The sequence below is a fragment of the Lepidochelys kempii genome, chromosome 2, assembly GCF_965140285.1.
Source record: "Lepidochelys kempii isolate rLepKem1 chromosome 2, rLepKem1.hap1, whole genome shotgun sequence".
Lineage (NCBI taxonomy): Eukaryota > Metazoa > Chordata > Testudines > Cheloniidae > Lepidochelys > Lepidochelys kempii.
Genome location: NC_136381.1, coordinates 122,990,711 through 123,007,817, shown reverse-complemented (window position 1 = coordinate 123,007,817; position 17,107 = coordinate 122,990,711). Strand labels below are relative to the sequence as shown.

Here is a 17,107-nt window from a genome sequence, read left to right as displayed (position 1 = left end):
GAGTTGTAATCATTGGCAAGTAGCCATGGAGGAGCTTGCGGTATTTCTAAGTCCAGTGATAATAGCCCAGGCTGCACTCACTCACTCTCACAGCTGTGAATTGCTCTGAGGTCCCTCCAGATGCCAAGGGACCTGTAGCCATGGGTTTTACAAATTTTAGGGGCCTGCCTTGATTATCTGCGAGTGAGGGGATTCAAAGTGGGTGACTAGGCAGTGATTTTTCTGAAGAATCACAACTGCAAATTTTCGACTTTCCAGATAGCTTTTTCTTTTGTGGAGAAAGCCTCAAAAATGTGAAATGACCTATCAATTTTCTTTTTGAAATGAACACTGAAGTTAGCTGTGACATGTTCAGAGTCCCAAAACTCAAGCAGGGCCCAGCTTTGTGGTTTCAAAAGGCCATTTCTACCTAGGATAAATAACAAAGAAAGGCCTACTTATATGCAAGGGAAAACACAACTAATGGATTTCAACTGTATATATTTTACACTTTTATTACATAAACAACAAAACTCTTGTTTCTCTTTTGAGTAGCACAAACCAATTTGAATTAATCAAGACTTAGAGGTCTCTTCTTTGACCAGCTCTTGCATGGATCACTTCCTAATGTTAATGGAATTATACATGCATGCAGTGAGAGGGAGTCTAGATATCTGAGCTGTTGGGACAGATCCACAGCTGGTGTAAATTGATATCTTTCCTTTGATGTCAACAGGGTAATGTTGATTTACATCAGATGAGGATCGAACCCTTTACCTGAAGGTGAAAGCATGGCCTAGTGGAGAGGGCACTGAACTTAACTCAAACACCTGGGTTCTACTCCCTGCTCTGCCATTGGTCTGCCACTGGCCTCAAGCCAGTCCACTTCCTCTCTCGGTGCCTCAGTTTTCCCATCTGTAAAATGAGGATAATGATACTGACCTCCTTTGTAATACATTATGAGAGCCTCATGAAAAGCACTAACTACAAGCTAGTTATCTTCACTACCTCTATTGGGACGTCCACAAAGTAGGATCTAAAAAGATCTTGAAAGATTAATCTTCTTAATGAAAGAATGGGCTTTCTTTGTTGCAGCTCTTATCTGCTTTGCCTTACATCTGCCTTTGTCTACATCTGATAAATTTTCCAAGTGCTCTCTGTGTATTGGCCCTTGCATCCAGGAACTTGAAGCTGCTTTTTTTATATCTGAAAGTGCTGGGCATTACTGCTCAAATGGCAGGTGAAATATAAACAAAAATCAAACCATGATGAAAATAATGCTATTTATCCTGAAGCTATCACTAAAGCACAGGAGAGCGTGTTACTGCCAGACCACACACAGCAAAGTGCAGAGATTATAAAGAGAGTTAAGTGGCTACCTATGAATATGAATCATATCTTGATGGAAATAAAGCAGAGGGAGCTTCATGCCGGGAAATATTCCATGAATGAGTCCAATGTAGTCATTCTGTATGATAAAGGAGATGCCAGTTTGTAATTCATAAGGCTCTTCAGTTCTGAGAGCCTTAAATACTGAGCCAGAAAAGGCTTCGTTAAGGGTCCTACAAGTCTTACTCAGGCAAAATAAAATGGAGTTTTGCCCAAGTAAAGAGTTCAGGATGCTGCCATAAGAAGGAAATATTGCTCACTCCTCAAGAAGAGAGGGCCTTAGAGACCAAGGAGCCAGTGTAATTCAGTGGTATGAGTAGCACAGGACTTCTGGAACTTGTGCAGGCATTAGCGCCTCTGCCATATGCTCCACCATGGAGAAGGTTAGGAAGGAGACCATGGAGGGAAAGACGATATTGTCCCCACTGACCCAAGTCCAAGTACACAAGCTGGTGCAGAGGGGGGTTTACACATAAAGCAATAACACACTGAGAGACAGACAGACTGTGTGGGTGTGTGTGCTCCTACCTTCTAGCATCACAGAAATTGCTCGGACTCCACTGGCTGTGTATCCTCCCCATGCTACTTATTTGCATTCCCTCCACCAACACCTTTAACAATCCCATGCAGCAATACTGTGTTTTCGGCCCTTTGCCTAGGGCCTGTGAGGAGCAGAGGTCTCCCTTCTCCAAGATCTCTACAGTTTGGGCTCAAATATTCCTGTTCCTCTCTCCCCTCACTTCCTTCCTGTGCCCTCCTTATCAGTCTTGAGTTGGCTCTTTAGCTCACCCTCCACACACTCACACACAAACAAACACAAACACACACCCATCCCTGATTAGATAATTAACTTCAATTCCCCCTTAGAAGGCTAATTGGGATAATGGATTGGTGTCAGAGGGATCAGAGTGGAGACTCACCTTTTAACTGCCAATACTCTGGGCAAGTCTACACTACAAAATTAAGTCAACCTAAGTTATGTAGACATTCAGCCAGCACAGTAATTGAATCGGTTTTACACGTCCACACTACGCTCCTTGTGTCAGCAGTGCACATCCTCACCAGGAGTACTTGCACTGATTTAACTGCCAGTGTGGGGCATTTGGGGGATGGTTTCTGAAAGGTAGCAACAGTCAACTTAAGCAATGCGATGCCTACACAGACACAGCATTGGCCTTACTCACGGAGGTGGAGTTATTAAGTCGGTGTCGTGGGCAACTTACATGGGTGGGTGGTACATTTTAGTGTAGATGCTTACAGAGTTAGGTCAACATAAGCTGCCTTACACCAGCCTAACTCTGAAGTGTAGGCCAGGCCTCTGTCTCACATCTCTCCCCCTTGCCTAGCTGTTAAGCTGTTCCTTCCCCACGCACTCCCTTCTTAAAGAGGGCATTAGGCTCTTTGTGCTCACACTTGCCCTACAGTGTGGCTCTTTAGCTCACTCAGCCCTAGCCCCACCTGATTAGATAATTAACTTCAATCACCCTTATTGGGGGGAACTGATTGATGTCAGAGTGATCAGAGTGCAGGTTCACGTGTTATCTCCCAGCACTCTGTCACAGTTTGTGTATAAAATAATTAAGCCCTTTTAAATGGATGTACTATGTATTAGTTCTAAACACCATGCTTCTAAACATTAGGAAGGAATCAATTACTTTGTCTGCATTTATAAGCTGAAGTATTTATTTGAGTTTATATATAAACTCATAGATCGAGATCCTTAGTTTTTACAAATCAGCATGGTTCATTGATGCCACTGGCTGAGGGCGAGGCCCTTTCATTGTATACTGAATTCAGACAAAATTCAATGAGAAAATTAATTCCAAATAAAAATGAATAGCCAATGGAGGAATACACCTATTGGAGATGTATTTCTAGTGCACTAAAAAAGGTAATATGTATATACACACCTGGAAAAAATAAATTTGAGAAGACAGAATAGCAAAATTCAAGATCCAGGTCTGTATTTGAACCCCAGGAAAGCTGATTCCAGCTGATTCCACCCAGGCTCTAGGATTTCAGTTTAGCCCATTGTACTGGCAGGGAGGAGGACAGTCCAGTGGTTAGGGTACAGCCTAAGATTTGAGGCACATGGGTTCTGTTCCCTGATCTGCCCTGATTCCCTTGTGGGAGCGAGTCTCCAAGCCTCAATAGACAGACTTGCGCTAGCTTGTATTGAGCTAGTGCGCTAAACATAATGATGGGAGGTTACTACTCAGGCTAGCCTCCCAAATTCTGACCCACAGGATCAGGTGGACTTTGAGAACCCAAACTACAGCATCCACACTGCTATTTTTAGTACACTAGCTTCAGCCAAACTAGCACAAATCTGACTACTTGACCTGGGAGGCTCTTTCCCAGCTGCAGAGTAGACTTACCCTTAATGACCTTGGGCAAGTGTAGCGAGGCACATGCTGGGCCCCTCTACTTTTGGCCCCTATTGCCCTCTCCAATCAGTCAGGAATGCCTCGGCTTGATGCAACACCAGTGTTCTTTATTTACAGTTGTTTTCCTGCCACCACTTTCCATCTATGTACAGGGTCTGCAGCCAACTTTGCCAAGAGCAGGCCTGGCCAACAATAGACCAGGCGGCTTCCTACTTCTCTCTGTGCCTGGCCTTTCTCTTCCTCCTCCTCTCTAGCTTCCTCCCATCTTGGTAGCCCCTGGCTAATGAGGCTGGCAGGTGCTGCCTGTTACCAGGCAGGCACAGGGCTATCCAACGAGCTCCAATCCATTCCCCTTGATTGGGGCTGGAATGGCAGGGACTGATTAAGTGCTTCTCACTCAGCACCCTGTCACAGCAAATCACTTCAACTCTCTGTACTTCAACTGATGGGGCAAAATGGGGATAATAGCTCCCTACCTCAAAGGGGTGCTGTGAGAATACATCTCTTTAAAAGGATTCGGAGATGCCCAAATAAGTATGTTCCTAGGATGGATAGATGGCAGCATTAATTTAGGTGCTCCCCAGTCCTGCAGTTTTGTGAGTACTGGCTGAAAGGGGGGAGTCACTGACAGTTCAGCTCCATCCAGTCTACAGGGCCAGGGAGCCAGGACGGAGGCACTCAGCCTCTATACTAATCTGCCTGATGTCCTGAAAATGCAGTTTGTCCTGAAATGTGCTGATTGGCTTGGGGAAGTACACAAACTTTTCAAGTCTATGTTTTTAACGATATTGGGTAGCAACTGAAGTACTATAGATTTTTTTTTTCCTGTTGAGTAACGGCAGTGTATGTGAATAGGAAATGAATGACCTACTCATTTTTTATGTTGTCCGTCTATACTTTTTCCAAATTTAAGCATGCAATAATAAGACGAAATGGGCAGTATTTGTCATATGGGGATGATAGTAAGTGACCCAAGTGCATATTAAATTTCAGTTGGATCATATGGGGTGGGAGACAGAGCTAAGGGGAAGTAAAACCTTCGGTTTGCAAGGAGAAGCTAGCTTCATTCTTATCTACAAAGCAGCTACTACCGCTGTGTAGTCAGAATTTGAAATTGCTTGTGCAATTAACCTCAAACTTTCGACAAAAAAATTTCCTCAGGGCTACATATAAAAAAGTTTATACATAATGGAGCTTCCACCCCCACCTCCCCTAGAATATCATAGGGGAGGTAATTATTCGGTTTATAATGGAAAGTGTCTTACAATCTTAAATAGAGAGACTCTGCTGTGACTCCATAATATTTTTAAAAGATTTTCTCCATTGAATTAGCAATTAAACAGCAGCAGTCCATATTTTTTGTCCCCCCACATGTTTTTTGTAAGTTGTTCATTTTACACAATAGCTAATCAGCAGCATGCATGTTATATAAGCCTATCCACAAGCTTGTTTTACACTGTTTTCTGAAGTCATTAAAGACTCAATATGTATTTTATTGTTAATATTGAATTTCTATCCTATGTACAAGTTAAGTAAGAAAAATAAATAGTAATTATTCCTTAATTTATATAGCATTATTAATCTCAAACAGTCTCAACATGCTTTGTATCATAGCCAAACCACATTCAAATCAATAGGAATCTTTCCATTGACTTCGGTGGACTTTGGATCAGGGCCTGTGATAAACGAAGATTGGGGGTGTGGGGGGAAGCTCCCTTTTATGGACCCAGCCAGCCAGCTAGCTATAAAATCCCCTTAGCAGCTGTTCTCTACTTGCTTTACCTGTAAAGGGTTAAAAGTCCCACTGTGATGCATAGGTAAAAGGCAGTGAGTGCGCACCTGGCCAATGGGAAGACTAGAACTTTTTAAAATTGAAACAAGACTCCCCTTTTGTCTGTCTGTTGTTGTTCTCAGGGAGAAGCAAACACAATGCAACTATGCTGTAAGATGCTTGGGGCCAGGTATGAAAACTCATCGGTCTCATACCTAGAAACTACTCCTCATTTGAAACCCCAGATATGTAAGTAGATCAGGAAATGTCTAGGAAGACACGATTGGGTTTATCTCCTTTTATTTCTTTATGGCTTGTGGACTCCTCTGTGCTAACCCCAAATGCTTTTGTTATGCTTGTAACCTTGTAAGTTATTCTTGATGATTAATCCTTTTTTTTAAAACTAGCAATAGCCTGAGTTTCCAGATGTATTTTCTTTTTGTTTTTAATAAAATTTACATTTTTTTAAGAACAGGATGGGGGTTTTGTATCTTAAGAGGTTTGTGCATGTGTTGTTTAATTAGCTGGTAGTAACAGCAGATTTCCTTTATTTTTCTTTCTCAGTTCTTTCCCAGAGTGGGTGTGTGTATGTGAAAGGGCTTAAGGGTACCCCACAGGAAGGAATTCCCAAGTGCACCTTCCTGGGTTCTCAAAGGGGTTTTGTACTTGGGTGGTGGCAGCATCTATCCATCCAAGGTCAGAGAAAAGCTGTAACCTTGAGAGCTTAATACAAGCCTGGAGTTGCAAGTATTAATTTTTAGAGTCCTTGTGGGCCCCCACCTTTTACACTCCAAGTCCTAGAGTGTGGAATCAGCCTTGACAGGGCCTTTGTCAGGATCCCTTACCCAATACTGAAATTCAGACATCTGAGATGGAAAACAGCCCTAGTACTTAGTTTTATGGTAGGGATAAGAAAAAAATAGCTTCTCTAATTGAATCTACAAGGCACAATTTAGACAGGACAGTGTCCGAGTATACATATGAATTTCTATTTTCTGGAAAAGGAGGCACGAGAGAGAGTGTGTATGTGTGTGTGTATATGTATATATATATATATATATATAAATTTTACATACAAAAAAACTGTGTTCAAGGATCATGATTAAGGACTTGTCTACAAACAAACCACTACAGCAGCAACACTGCAGCTGCGCTGCTGTAGGACTTCAGTGAAGATGCTACTTATGCCAATGGGAGGGCTTCTCCAATCTGCGTAGGTACTGCTGGCTGCACCGGAGGCCAAGGAGTAGGTTGGTTTAACTGTGTCACTCAAGGGTGTGGATTTTTCATACCCCTGAGTGATGTAGTTATACTGACCTAATTTCCAAGTGAAGACCAGGCCACAGGATGCAGTCAAGGCCTCCAAAGTTAGGAAATGCCAGATTTATGGTTTCCTGTACAACCTTTAATTCATCCCCCTTATACATATGCATTCCAATATTACTTTAATTATTCTGATAGTCTTTAATTACATGATCAGCTGCTACTTTTAACACAGAATCCGTCTCATTCAGTGCACAGAACAGAACTGCTCTGAGTAGGAATCAGGGTTTGTGTAGCAAAGGAGACTTGTCTGTAGAACTACTGCGTCAACTGTTATAGAAATTGGAAGGCTTATAGTGAGTAAGTCAGGGCTCTGCAGAAAGAGAAAGGATGTGTAGCAATGTGCGTGGAGTTTGGCAGGAGGCGCACAGGTTGTAGGAGAGAAGAGTTTGGAGGAGGTCCCAGGAAGTCAGTCTGTATGCACATGGCTAGAATGCTAACTGCGGTTGCATTTTTCTGTAAATAGTTTTCATAAAGAGCCAGTTTAGTTTTACTAGCATGGAGTCATTGTGTGATTACCTAGCACATGGTACATGAGACAGAATGGTCCCATAGTTAAAGCAATTGAACTGAGAGGTGAACAGAGGAGAGGCCAACAGAGGGAGTTTGCCTGGGAACTATGGCGAACACTGCATTAAGGGGGCTGTGTTGTCAGCTGGTGGGGTGAATATCCGAATATCTGTCTGCTGTGACCATTTGTTTGACGGTGTGTCTGTTTGAAGCTAGCCTGAAAAGTGTGATCGTGTGGTTGCTTGTTCCAGATGGGCCTTGAGTGGTTGATTAGAGGGAAGGCTTTAAGCCAGGGCAACTGCTTTGAGCCAGCAGCCTTATAAAAAGGTAGCCAGTTGTGAACCAAGTGAGCGGCCACCCAAGGAGAGGCTAACACAGGGAGTTTGCCAGGGTGGAGTTCCCACAGAGGTTTTTTGTTGTTTTTGCCTTTCAGGCTTCTATGAGCAGTAAATACAAAATCTGAAGAGGCTCTTAGAAGGAAGACCATATGGACAGTGAGCGATCAACTGTTGTGACCTATACAGGATGTGCCATGTTTGTCTTTCTCCCAGAGGATACAAAGGGACTTTGTCTATATGAAGTGCAAGCTGGCCTTGATAGTGGAAGAGAAGGTTAAAGAACTAGAGACCCAAGTATCAACCCTGTGCTGGAGAAAATGAAGACTTTCTGGATAGAAGTCAGTGTTTGGTACTGCAGGCGCAGCATGCTGAAGAATCAGAGAGGGAAGTGCAGAATGGGAAAGAAAATTGGTAGTATGTGACTTCCAGAAGGAGAAAGAGGAGAACCCATGTACCCCCAATGCAGACGGAGGTAAGAAACCGTTCTCAGGTTCTTTGCGTACATACTACAGCAGAGAATGGTTTTGAAGGGATCAGAAGGAGATCCCATCAACCAGAAGGCATGGGATGCATTGTCCTAGGGATGGGGGTTCCATGACCACCACTCTCAAGAGCAGACGGGTGGTGGTGGTGGTTGGGGACTCCTTCCTAAGGGGGACAGTCATCCATTGGACATCCAGACTGGGAAACTTGAGAAGCGGGCTGCTTCCCTGGAGTTAGAATTCAGGATGTGAGGGACTCTATGCCAAGACTGATCAAGCCCTCAGACCGCTAGCCTACCCCTTCCTGCTTCTCCACGTGGGCGCCAATGATGCTGCCAAGAATGACCTTGAGCAGATCACTGCAGACTATGTGGCTCTCAGAAGGATAAAGGAGTTTGAGGTGTAAGTCATGTTCTCGTCCATCCTCCCTGTTGAAGGAAAGTGGCCAGGTAGGAACCATTGAATTGTGGAAGTAAATGCATGGCTACGCAGGTGGTGTTGGAGAGAGGACTTTGGATTCTTTGACCATGGGATGTTGTTCCTGGAAGAAGGATTGCTAGGAAGAGATGGGATCCACCTAATGAAGAGTGGGAAGAGCATCTTCGCAGGACAGGCTTGCTAACCTAGTGAGGAGGGCTTTAAAACTAGGTTCACTGGGGGATGGAGACCTAAGCCCTGAGGTAAGTGAGATACTGGGAGGAAACAAGGAGGAGGGTGCAACAGGGGAGGCCACCTGATTCACACTGAGAAAGCAGGGCAATCGGCTAGTTATTTTAGGTGCCTGTCCACGAACGCAAGAAACCTGGGAAACAAGTAGGAAGAATTGGAAGTCCTGGCACAGTCAAGGAACTATGATGTTATTGGAATAACAGACTTGGTGGGGTAACTCACATGATTGGAGCACTGTCCTGGATGCATATAAACTGTTCAGGAAGGAAACGCAAGGGAGAAAAGGTGGAGGAGTTGCACTGTATGTAAGAGAGCAGTATGATTGCTCAGATCTCCAGAATGAAACTGGAGAAAAGCCTGTTGAGAGTCATTGGGTTAAGTTTAGAGGCGAAAGCAACAAGGTTGATGTCATGGTGGGCATCTGCTATAGACCACCAGACCAGGAGGAGGTAGACAAGGCTTTCTTCAGACAACTAATAGAAGTTTCCAGATCACAGGCCCTGGTTCTCATGGGGAACTTCAATCACCCTGACATCTGCTGGGAGAGCAATACAGCAGTGCACAGACAATCCAGGAAGTTTTTGGAGAGTGCTGCAGACAACTTCCTGTTGCAAGTGCTGGAGGAACCAACTAGGGGCTGTGCTCCTCTTGACCTGCTGATCACAAACAGGGAAGAATTGGTAGGGGAAGTAGAAGTGGGTGGCACCCTGGGCAGCAGTGATCATGAGTACAAATATATTGCTTGAGCATGCAGGGGTGTAATCAGGAAGGCCAAAGCACAACTGGAGTTGCCGCTAACAAGGAATATCAAGGGTAACTGGAAGGGTTTCTGCAGGTATATTAGCAAGAAGGAGGTGGTCAGGGAAAGTATGGGACCCTTACTGAATGGGGGAGGAAACCTAGTAATGGATGATGTAGAAAAAGCTAAAGTACTCAGTGGTTTTTTTGCTTCGGTCTTCACAGACAAGATCAGCTCCCAGACTACTGCACTGGGCAGCACAGTATGGGGAAGAGGCGAGCAGCCCTCAGTGGTGGAAGAACAGGTTAAGGACTACTTAGAAAAGCTGGACATGCACAAGTCCATGGGACCAGATGCGCTGCATCCGAGGGTGCTGAGGGAGTTGGCTGATGTGATTGCAGAGCCATTGGCCATTATCTTTGAAAACTCATGGTGATGGGGGGAGGTCCCGGACGATTGGAAAAAAAGCAAATATTGCCCATATTTTTAAAAGGGAAGAAGGAGAATTCTGGGGAACAGACCAGTCAGCCTCACCTCAGTCCCTGGAAAAATCATGGAGCAGGTCCTCAAGGAATCCATTTTGAAGCTCTTGGAAGAGAAGAAGGTGTTCAGGAACAGTCAACATGGATTCACCAAGGGCAAGTCATGCCTGACCAACCTGATTGCCTTCTATGATGAAATACCTGGACCTGTGGATATGCAGAAAGCAGTGGATGTGATATACCTTGACTTTTAGCAAAGCTTTTGATATGGTCTCCCACAGTATTCTTGCTAGCAAGTTAAAAAAGCATGGATGGATGAATGGACTATAAGGTGCATAGAAAGCTGACTAGATTGTCAGGCTCAACAGGTAGTGATCAACGGCTCGATGTCTAGTTGGCAGCCGGTATTAAGCTGAGTGCCCCAAGGGTCGGTCCTGGAGCCGGTTTTGTTCAACATCTTTATTAGTGATCTGGATGATGGGATGGATTGCACCCTCAGCAAGTTTGCAGAGGACGCTAAGCTGTGGGCGGGGAGAGGTAGATACGATGGAGGGTAGGAATAGGGTCCAGAGTTGGAGGATTGGGCCAAAGGAAATCCGATGAGATTCAACAAAGACAAGTGCAGAGTCCTGCACTTAGGACAGAAGAATCCCATGCACTGCTACAGGCTGGGAACTAACTGGCTAAGTGGCAGTTCTGCAGAAAAGGACCTGGGGATTACAGAGGAGAAGAAGCTGGATATAATTCTAAATCTAAATACTAAACACATTCTTATAAGACTAATACCTGTTTTGAGCAAAACTAACATACAGGTGCACTGGTCTAGTCCAACTGTGAGTTAGTCAGTTCTTAGCTAATGCCTGCAATCTTGGGACGAGCTGCACCTGGCACAAAGAGAGTATGGTTCTTGGGTTTGTTTTCTGTTACTGTTTTTTTCCCTGTGTGTACATTAAGCTGGTTTTATTACCTATTCAGCACAAGATTAGTTCAACTTGTAGGGTTGGATAGGGCAGGAGTCCCGGGGGGCCCATTAGGGGGCGAGAAGCAGGGAGGGGTGGTGGCTGGGCCTTGCCTCGCCGTTTGGGGAGACACAGCCTCTCCTAACCAGCCCTCCATACGATTTCCGAAACCCAGTGTGGCCCTCAGCCCAAAACGTTTACATGCCCCTGCCCTAAAACAATTCAGACCACTACACTGCCACCTCCCTGCCACTCTCTTTTCAGAGCGGCATCTAGCTCTCCTCGACTAGGTCTGTAGCTCCTCCATCTGGTTACCCTTTATGTACCACCAGCCCTTATCTTTAGCTCCTCTCCCAGGTTGGTTAGTAATGGTGCTGCTATGGAATGCCAGCTTCTTCTCAGGGTCACCTGTATTCAGTTCTAGTTCCCTTCTTTGTCAATGTTTCTCCACATGCCTAGCTCTTCTTCCCCACTTTCTTCACATGCTCCACCCCACGTTGCTCCAGTTCCCCCTGCCCAGAAAGTCTCTCACACTTGCCACTATCCCTAAGATCCCCCTTCAGGAAACCCTCTTCTACTAGTTACTCTACACCTTCACCTCTGGATCTAAAGTAATTGGATATCACCTATTGGTGAATATAGCCCTGTACCAAATAATGGTAATGCAAAAGTTCTATGAGAGTTACACTTCTTTAGAGTAAAACTCTAATATAGAAGTCAGGTTTCATTGTATAGGACATATTTCAGAACAGAAATTGCTGCATTATATTCATTAGTCACAAGACACTGACATCTAAAGTGTAGCGCTCCAGATCATAGTATTTTGGAATTGTGAGTGATAGTAAACATGTCAGTCATGGAAAAAAGCTACAAATTGTTAAGCATTGTTTAACATAAAACCTGGGTCTGTGTGACAGGAACGCTGACTTTATCTCCAAAGCCAGTGATACCATTCACATCTGTAATAGAAATACTTCATTTAAATGATGTGACAGTAACAGCAGTTACAGACAGCATGACAACCCAGTGCCCAGAGTTTCAATTCTGGGCTCTGGGCCCAAAGGAAAGGGTCCTGAATGCTAAAATAGGCAAAGAATATGTCAGTTTTTTGTCCAATATGCATGATTTATAAGAAGAAAGCTGGTCAAATAGTCAAAAAATAATCCTACCCTGATTGATGAATCCATTTGTGATTAAAGTTCACCAGGATTCCTGGTATCATGCTATTTGTTATTTGCAATTATTGAAACAATTGGAAGTCTTGTGAAAGCTTGATGAATTTACCATATGTGGATGATTGTTCAAAAATCCATGCATTGCTTGTTATTGAATATTTGTTACACAGGTGTTACTCTACCTAAAATATTTCTGTCATGCAATCAAGGAGCACAAACAACATCATGTGGCTTACATCAGGTGCCTTACCAGACAATACAAATAGTCAGAGAACAGCTTGTGAACAACCCACAATCTGAAAATTAGTAAATACATATGAAGAATGATTACACTAGAAGGAAATTAGGATAGGTTCACCAACTGTTAACTAACCAGAAAAACAGGGCTAGACTCATCACAAGTGTAGTCATGACAGATAGTAAATGTCTCCTGAGCGTTGAGCAATACTGGAGATCTGGAAGAATGTCAACACGCCTTAACACCGTATACAGTCAATCAAATGAATTATACAAATAACTGCTTCCCAATTGGCTGTGCTGAGTTCCTTGAAAGCTATAGTTTCACTCCTTACAAGGGAATAGGGTTTTTAGGTTTCTTACTTCATCAACTTATTTTTAGAACTCAATTATAGGAGGAAACCTCCTGCTACTTCCTGCCATTAGCTGACATGCTGTCCTAGCTACCTGACCAATTCCAATAATGAATTGGTGTAAGAATGCATACAGTAACCTATTGTTTTGCTGAAAATCAACATTTAATATGTCTTAAGATAAAGCTTCACCCTTGACGATATTTCTCAGGTCAATAAATCTTGATTTAGAGCTCACTTATAGTGGTATAAAGTATAAAAGTACTCCAAAGTCAATGGAGCAAAACTATAGAATAACTGACAGCAGAATCAGGTGCAATCTCTGCTTATTACTTTGATGACCAAGCTTCTCCTGTTCTTACGTTTCTGTCAGTGATAATGGGAGTGTATAGCAACCATATCTATTGATGGGAGTTGTTTTTAAAGGCTTGGAAGTTGTGTTTGAATAAGCACCGCCTAAAGTTTAGATGTTTATAAGCCTGATCCTGCAGCTTTACCATTAATTTGGATGGACGCAGGGCCGAGCCTCTCTGAATGAGCACTAAAATTCTGAACCTCTTGAATCAGCAAAATAAGACTGGAAATTCTCAAGATTTCTGATATTTACTGTGTCCAATTGTGCTGGAAATACTTTAATAGCCTGTGTATTGATGCTTCAGCAGAGGCAGAAATGCTGAAATACTGCAAGCAAACCGATACAAGACTTTAGTTACATTTTAAAAAGAGAGAGCTTGGATTCAGATAAAAATGTAGGGAACTTTGGATTTTATCTGAATGAGTTCACCCATCTCTTCTGATGTCTGAAAGCTACAAGTACATTTGATTTTTGTTGCTGCAGTAATTATTCTTTTGAATATTTCACTCAAGAAGTTAAAAATTGGAACCAACATGTTCCATACACCACAGAAAGGAACGAAAGGATATCAATGAGAGCATCTGAGTCTGCAGCCAAGCCCCTCAGAACCAAGCTCTTGCTGTGATCTAATGTATTTATTGACTTTGTTAAACAGGACGAAACTATTCAAATATAAAAGCTCATTTATAATGTCATCCCCAGATCAGCCTTCATCAAACAGTGCAAAGCCAGGGCACTTTTCTGTTCAGTGAATCACGTAGTGGGTTTTGAATATGGAATGTGAATAAGCTCATTACAGAGGGGAAAGCAATGGGCAGGAGTGCCAACAAATGGAGAATGTGGTTTGAAAAATTAGATTGGTTTTGGATCCGGTGTAAGGACAGAATAGTGCTCTAAGAGGAAGCACTGGGAGAGTGAATGGTTAGGAGTATTAAAAACAAACCAAAAAAAAAGTGATCACTTGGCAAAGAAGAATTTATTTCCTACAACATGCCAAGGTTACCACCTGAATGGCAGTCTGTGTACCCTGCATACTTGACACGCACCATTTCACAAACTCAGGGTTGGTAAGCTATAAGTATGTAGAATGCTACACTCTTAGGCCAAGATTTTCACAGGTAGTAGTAGGGACCTCCATTTTTGGAGGCCCAACATGATATACCTAAAAGGGGCCTGATTTTCAGTGACTGGAGCACTTAGGATTTTCTGAAAATTGGGTCCCTTTCATGCGTCTCAAGCTGAGCCCCCTCAGAACAGTTGTCACTTTAGAAAATCTTGGCCACAATATACTGCGATTACAACCAGATATTAATCAAGCCATAAAACTCCTAAAGCTAACAGCTTTGTTATGTGAATAAACATACCTACTATATAGCCAATAAACAGCAACCTCATTACAGCAAGGAAAGTTATTTTTGTTTTAGAACTAAGCCCATCATCCAACATTAAAGGCATAGGACTAGATATTCATAACTGTACATGCAATTGCAGCCATTATGCACACAAACTGCTATTGTGCTTGCAACTGTGGGAGTTTTGCCATTGACGGGAACAGGAGCAGAACTATGCCCTAGCTGCTAATTCTGATACCTTTTATTCCCCTTAAGCAGCAAGTTATTACCCGAGTAGCTTCACTGATTTGACTTGGGGAGTACAGTGCTTCTCAAGGTGAGCAAGGGTGCCAGAGTCTGGCCTTGAATATTTTGTGATCCATCCACTGAGAGAACAAACAATGGTAAGATTTTCTAATACTACAGAGATCTGGCATCTGGCCAAATCCCATAAAGCTGTCAGTGAGGAAGACTGGCAGATATGGCTGAAAGTCAATACAACTAAGTCAGGCAGGTGAAAAGCTGATAGGAGGGTAACTGTCCACTGGTTCAGAAATGGGAGGGAATGCTAGCATCCCATGGGTAGGAGGTTAGTTTCTAGGCAGCAGCTTCTCTGCCTCTTTAAAAGCTCGAGGGGTTTGTTTGTTTTTGCAAATGCAGTTTAGTTTTACAATCACTGATCTGCAGAGCAGCGTAATACAAATGGTTCTTTTATCTGGAGGTGAACATATTTCACTATGATTTCTGAGTCTGGGGTGCGAGAGGTTTCATCAGAGCCTTGAGTTTTTTGAGTGGGGCGTTAGCATGATTAGGTCTATGCCAAATTACAAAAGGAATGAAGTTCCAGGGCTTGTCAATGACAGAGACCCCGCCAAGATTCCCAACAAGTTTAGGTCTGTGTTGGGAGGAGCCATGAAAGCTTGAAGTGAGACCAAAGTATTATGGCATAGTGGCATTTTCTGACAACCTGACATCTTGCTTATAGCAGCCCTCTCTCCATATCCCGCAGTGCTCCCTGGGCCCAGGCTTCTTCCTAGAAATGAACACTGCAGCATGTTCCTGCAACCGCTCTCCCAGGTGACTATCCCTCCCCATTCTGACAAGGGGTGGGGAGGCAGTAGTGGGAGAGAGGAGATTTATAGCTTACAAGTAGTGACTTTCTGTCCAGGCTAGGGCCATTTTGCACTGATGCTGAGAATGCATGGGCAGGAGAGCTCAGAAATTGCACTTTTCTTCTCACAGGCAGCTGCATGGAAGGGCAAGTCACCACAAGGAAAGGTCACATGGTGCATTGTGGGTGAGGAAGAGGAGCTTTTTTCATTTTTGAAGTAAGAAGCCTGCAGAGGGATTCAAACAGGGAGTGACATGATCAGAGAAGTAGGAGAGGAAAGTTTCTTCAACAGCAGCAGGATTTTGGAAAGGCTGGAGAGGAAACAGCTAAGATGCACTACAGCAAAATAGAAGATTACATTAATCAAGGAGCGGCCTGCCTGTGGACAAGAGCTTACACATGCACACAGCTTGCAGTGGGTGAAATCTGCTGATGAATTCCCATAGACACACATTCAGTTATATTTGTAAATGAGTTCATTACTAAATGCTTGCTTGAGTTTGCTTTCCTTGAATACTCCAGCACACAAGCTTAATCACGGGAATATTTGCAGAACCAGCACATTTTAAGAGTATATTTGTGGGTGACAAGTGAATTTTGTATCTGTATTCAAAACCAGAACCCTAATTTTCATCTAACTAGGGAGATAGAAACATTATGTGACCAACTATATATACCAATCAAAGCTAATCACAGTTTGGGTTTCTAAACATCAAATACATACAACTAGCTATTTGTAAACAATCTCTAGACTGGAAATTGAGCAAGTAATCACAAATACATATGAAAACAAATTGTGGTGTTCAAAGATACTACATGATAGAAGCATTAACCTTATTATGTTAGATTAAAGTTTTTTTGTGAGATGAAATTTTTGTATCCTCATGAACACACATTCTTTGCCAGTGAAGTTTCCCAGAGACTGTTACAATGAATTTTACCACGTGCTTTGTTATAAGTATTATCAGTTTGAACATAGCTTGCTGGGAATGCGAAGGAACACATGACATTCTTTTTGTAATAAGCAGTAACATTTGGATAAACTAGGCTGTAACTGTTAACAACATAGGCTTATCTAATGTCTGATATTATACCTCTCTCTTCCTTGCTGTCAGATTAAAACTGTGCAATCATAAGGAAAGAATAGTCCATTAAGGCTGATACCTACATTACTAAAGGGAATAACAAAATTGTGTTTGGCTGAAGTTTTTTTTGTTTGTTTGTTTTTGTTACTTTTATTTACCTGTGTAATCACCAAATATTAAAATACGCTCACAGGTGATGTGATCCAGTTCAGTTCATTAATATACAGTTTGATTTTGCAGCTTCTCATATACAGTCCATATCCCAAAATGCTTTACAATATTGAATAATGCAAGACAATACTTTAAGCAGGTTTTAAGCAGTTCATTCAGAATTCACCCATGCATCCTCCAGTGGCCTAAAGTCAGTCTTTATTTAAAAGCAAAACCTGAGCATGTTGAAAGACAGTATTTTAGGATAATTCCTGCAACAGA

At 42.8% G+C, this 17,107-nt stretch overlaps 1 long non-coding RNA gene across 1 annotated transcript in view; it reads right to left on the bottom strand.

Moving 5' to 3' along the window:
- LOC144930215 (uncharacterized) overlaps positions 1 to 10,248 on the bottom strand; it is a 130,222-nt gene extending 119,974 nt beyond the window's left edge. Inside the window, exon 1 of the long non-coding RNA XR_013635354.1 lies at positions 10,122 to 10,248. This is a non-coding gene — a long non-coding RNA (uncharacterized LOC144930215). The remainder of the gene's footprint in view (positions 1 to 10,121) is intronic.
- Between the last annotated feature and the right edge of the window lie 6,859 nt (positions 10,249 to 17,107).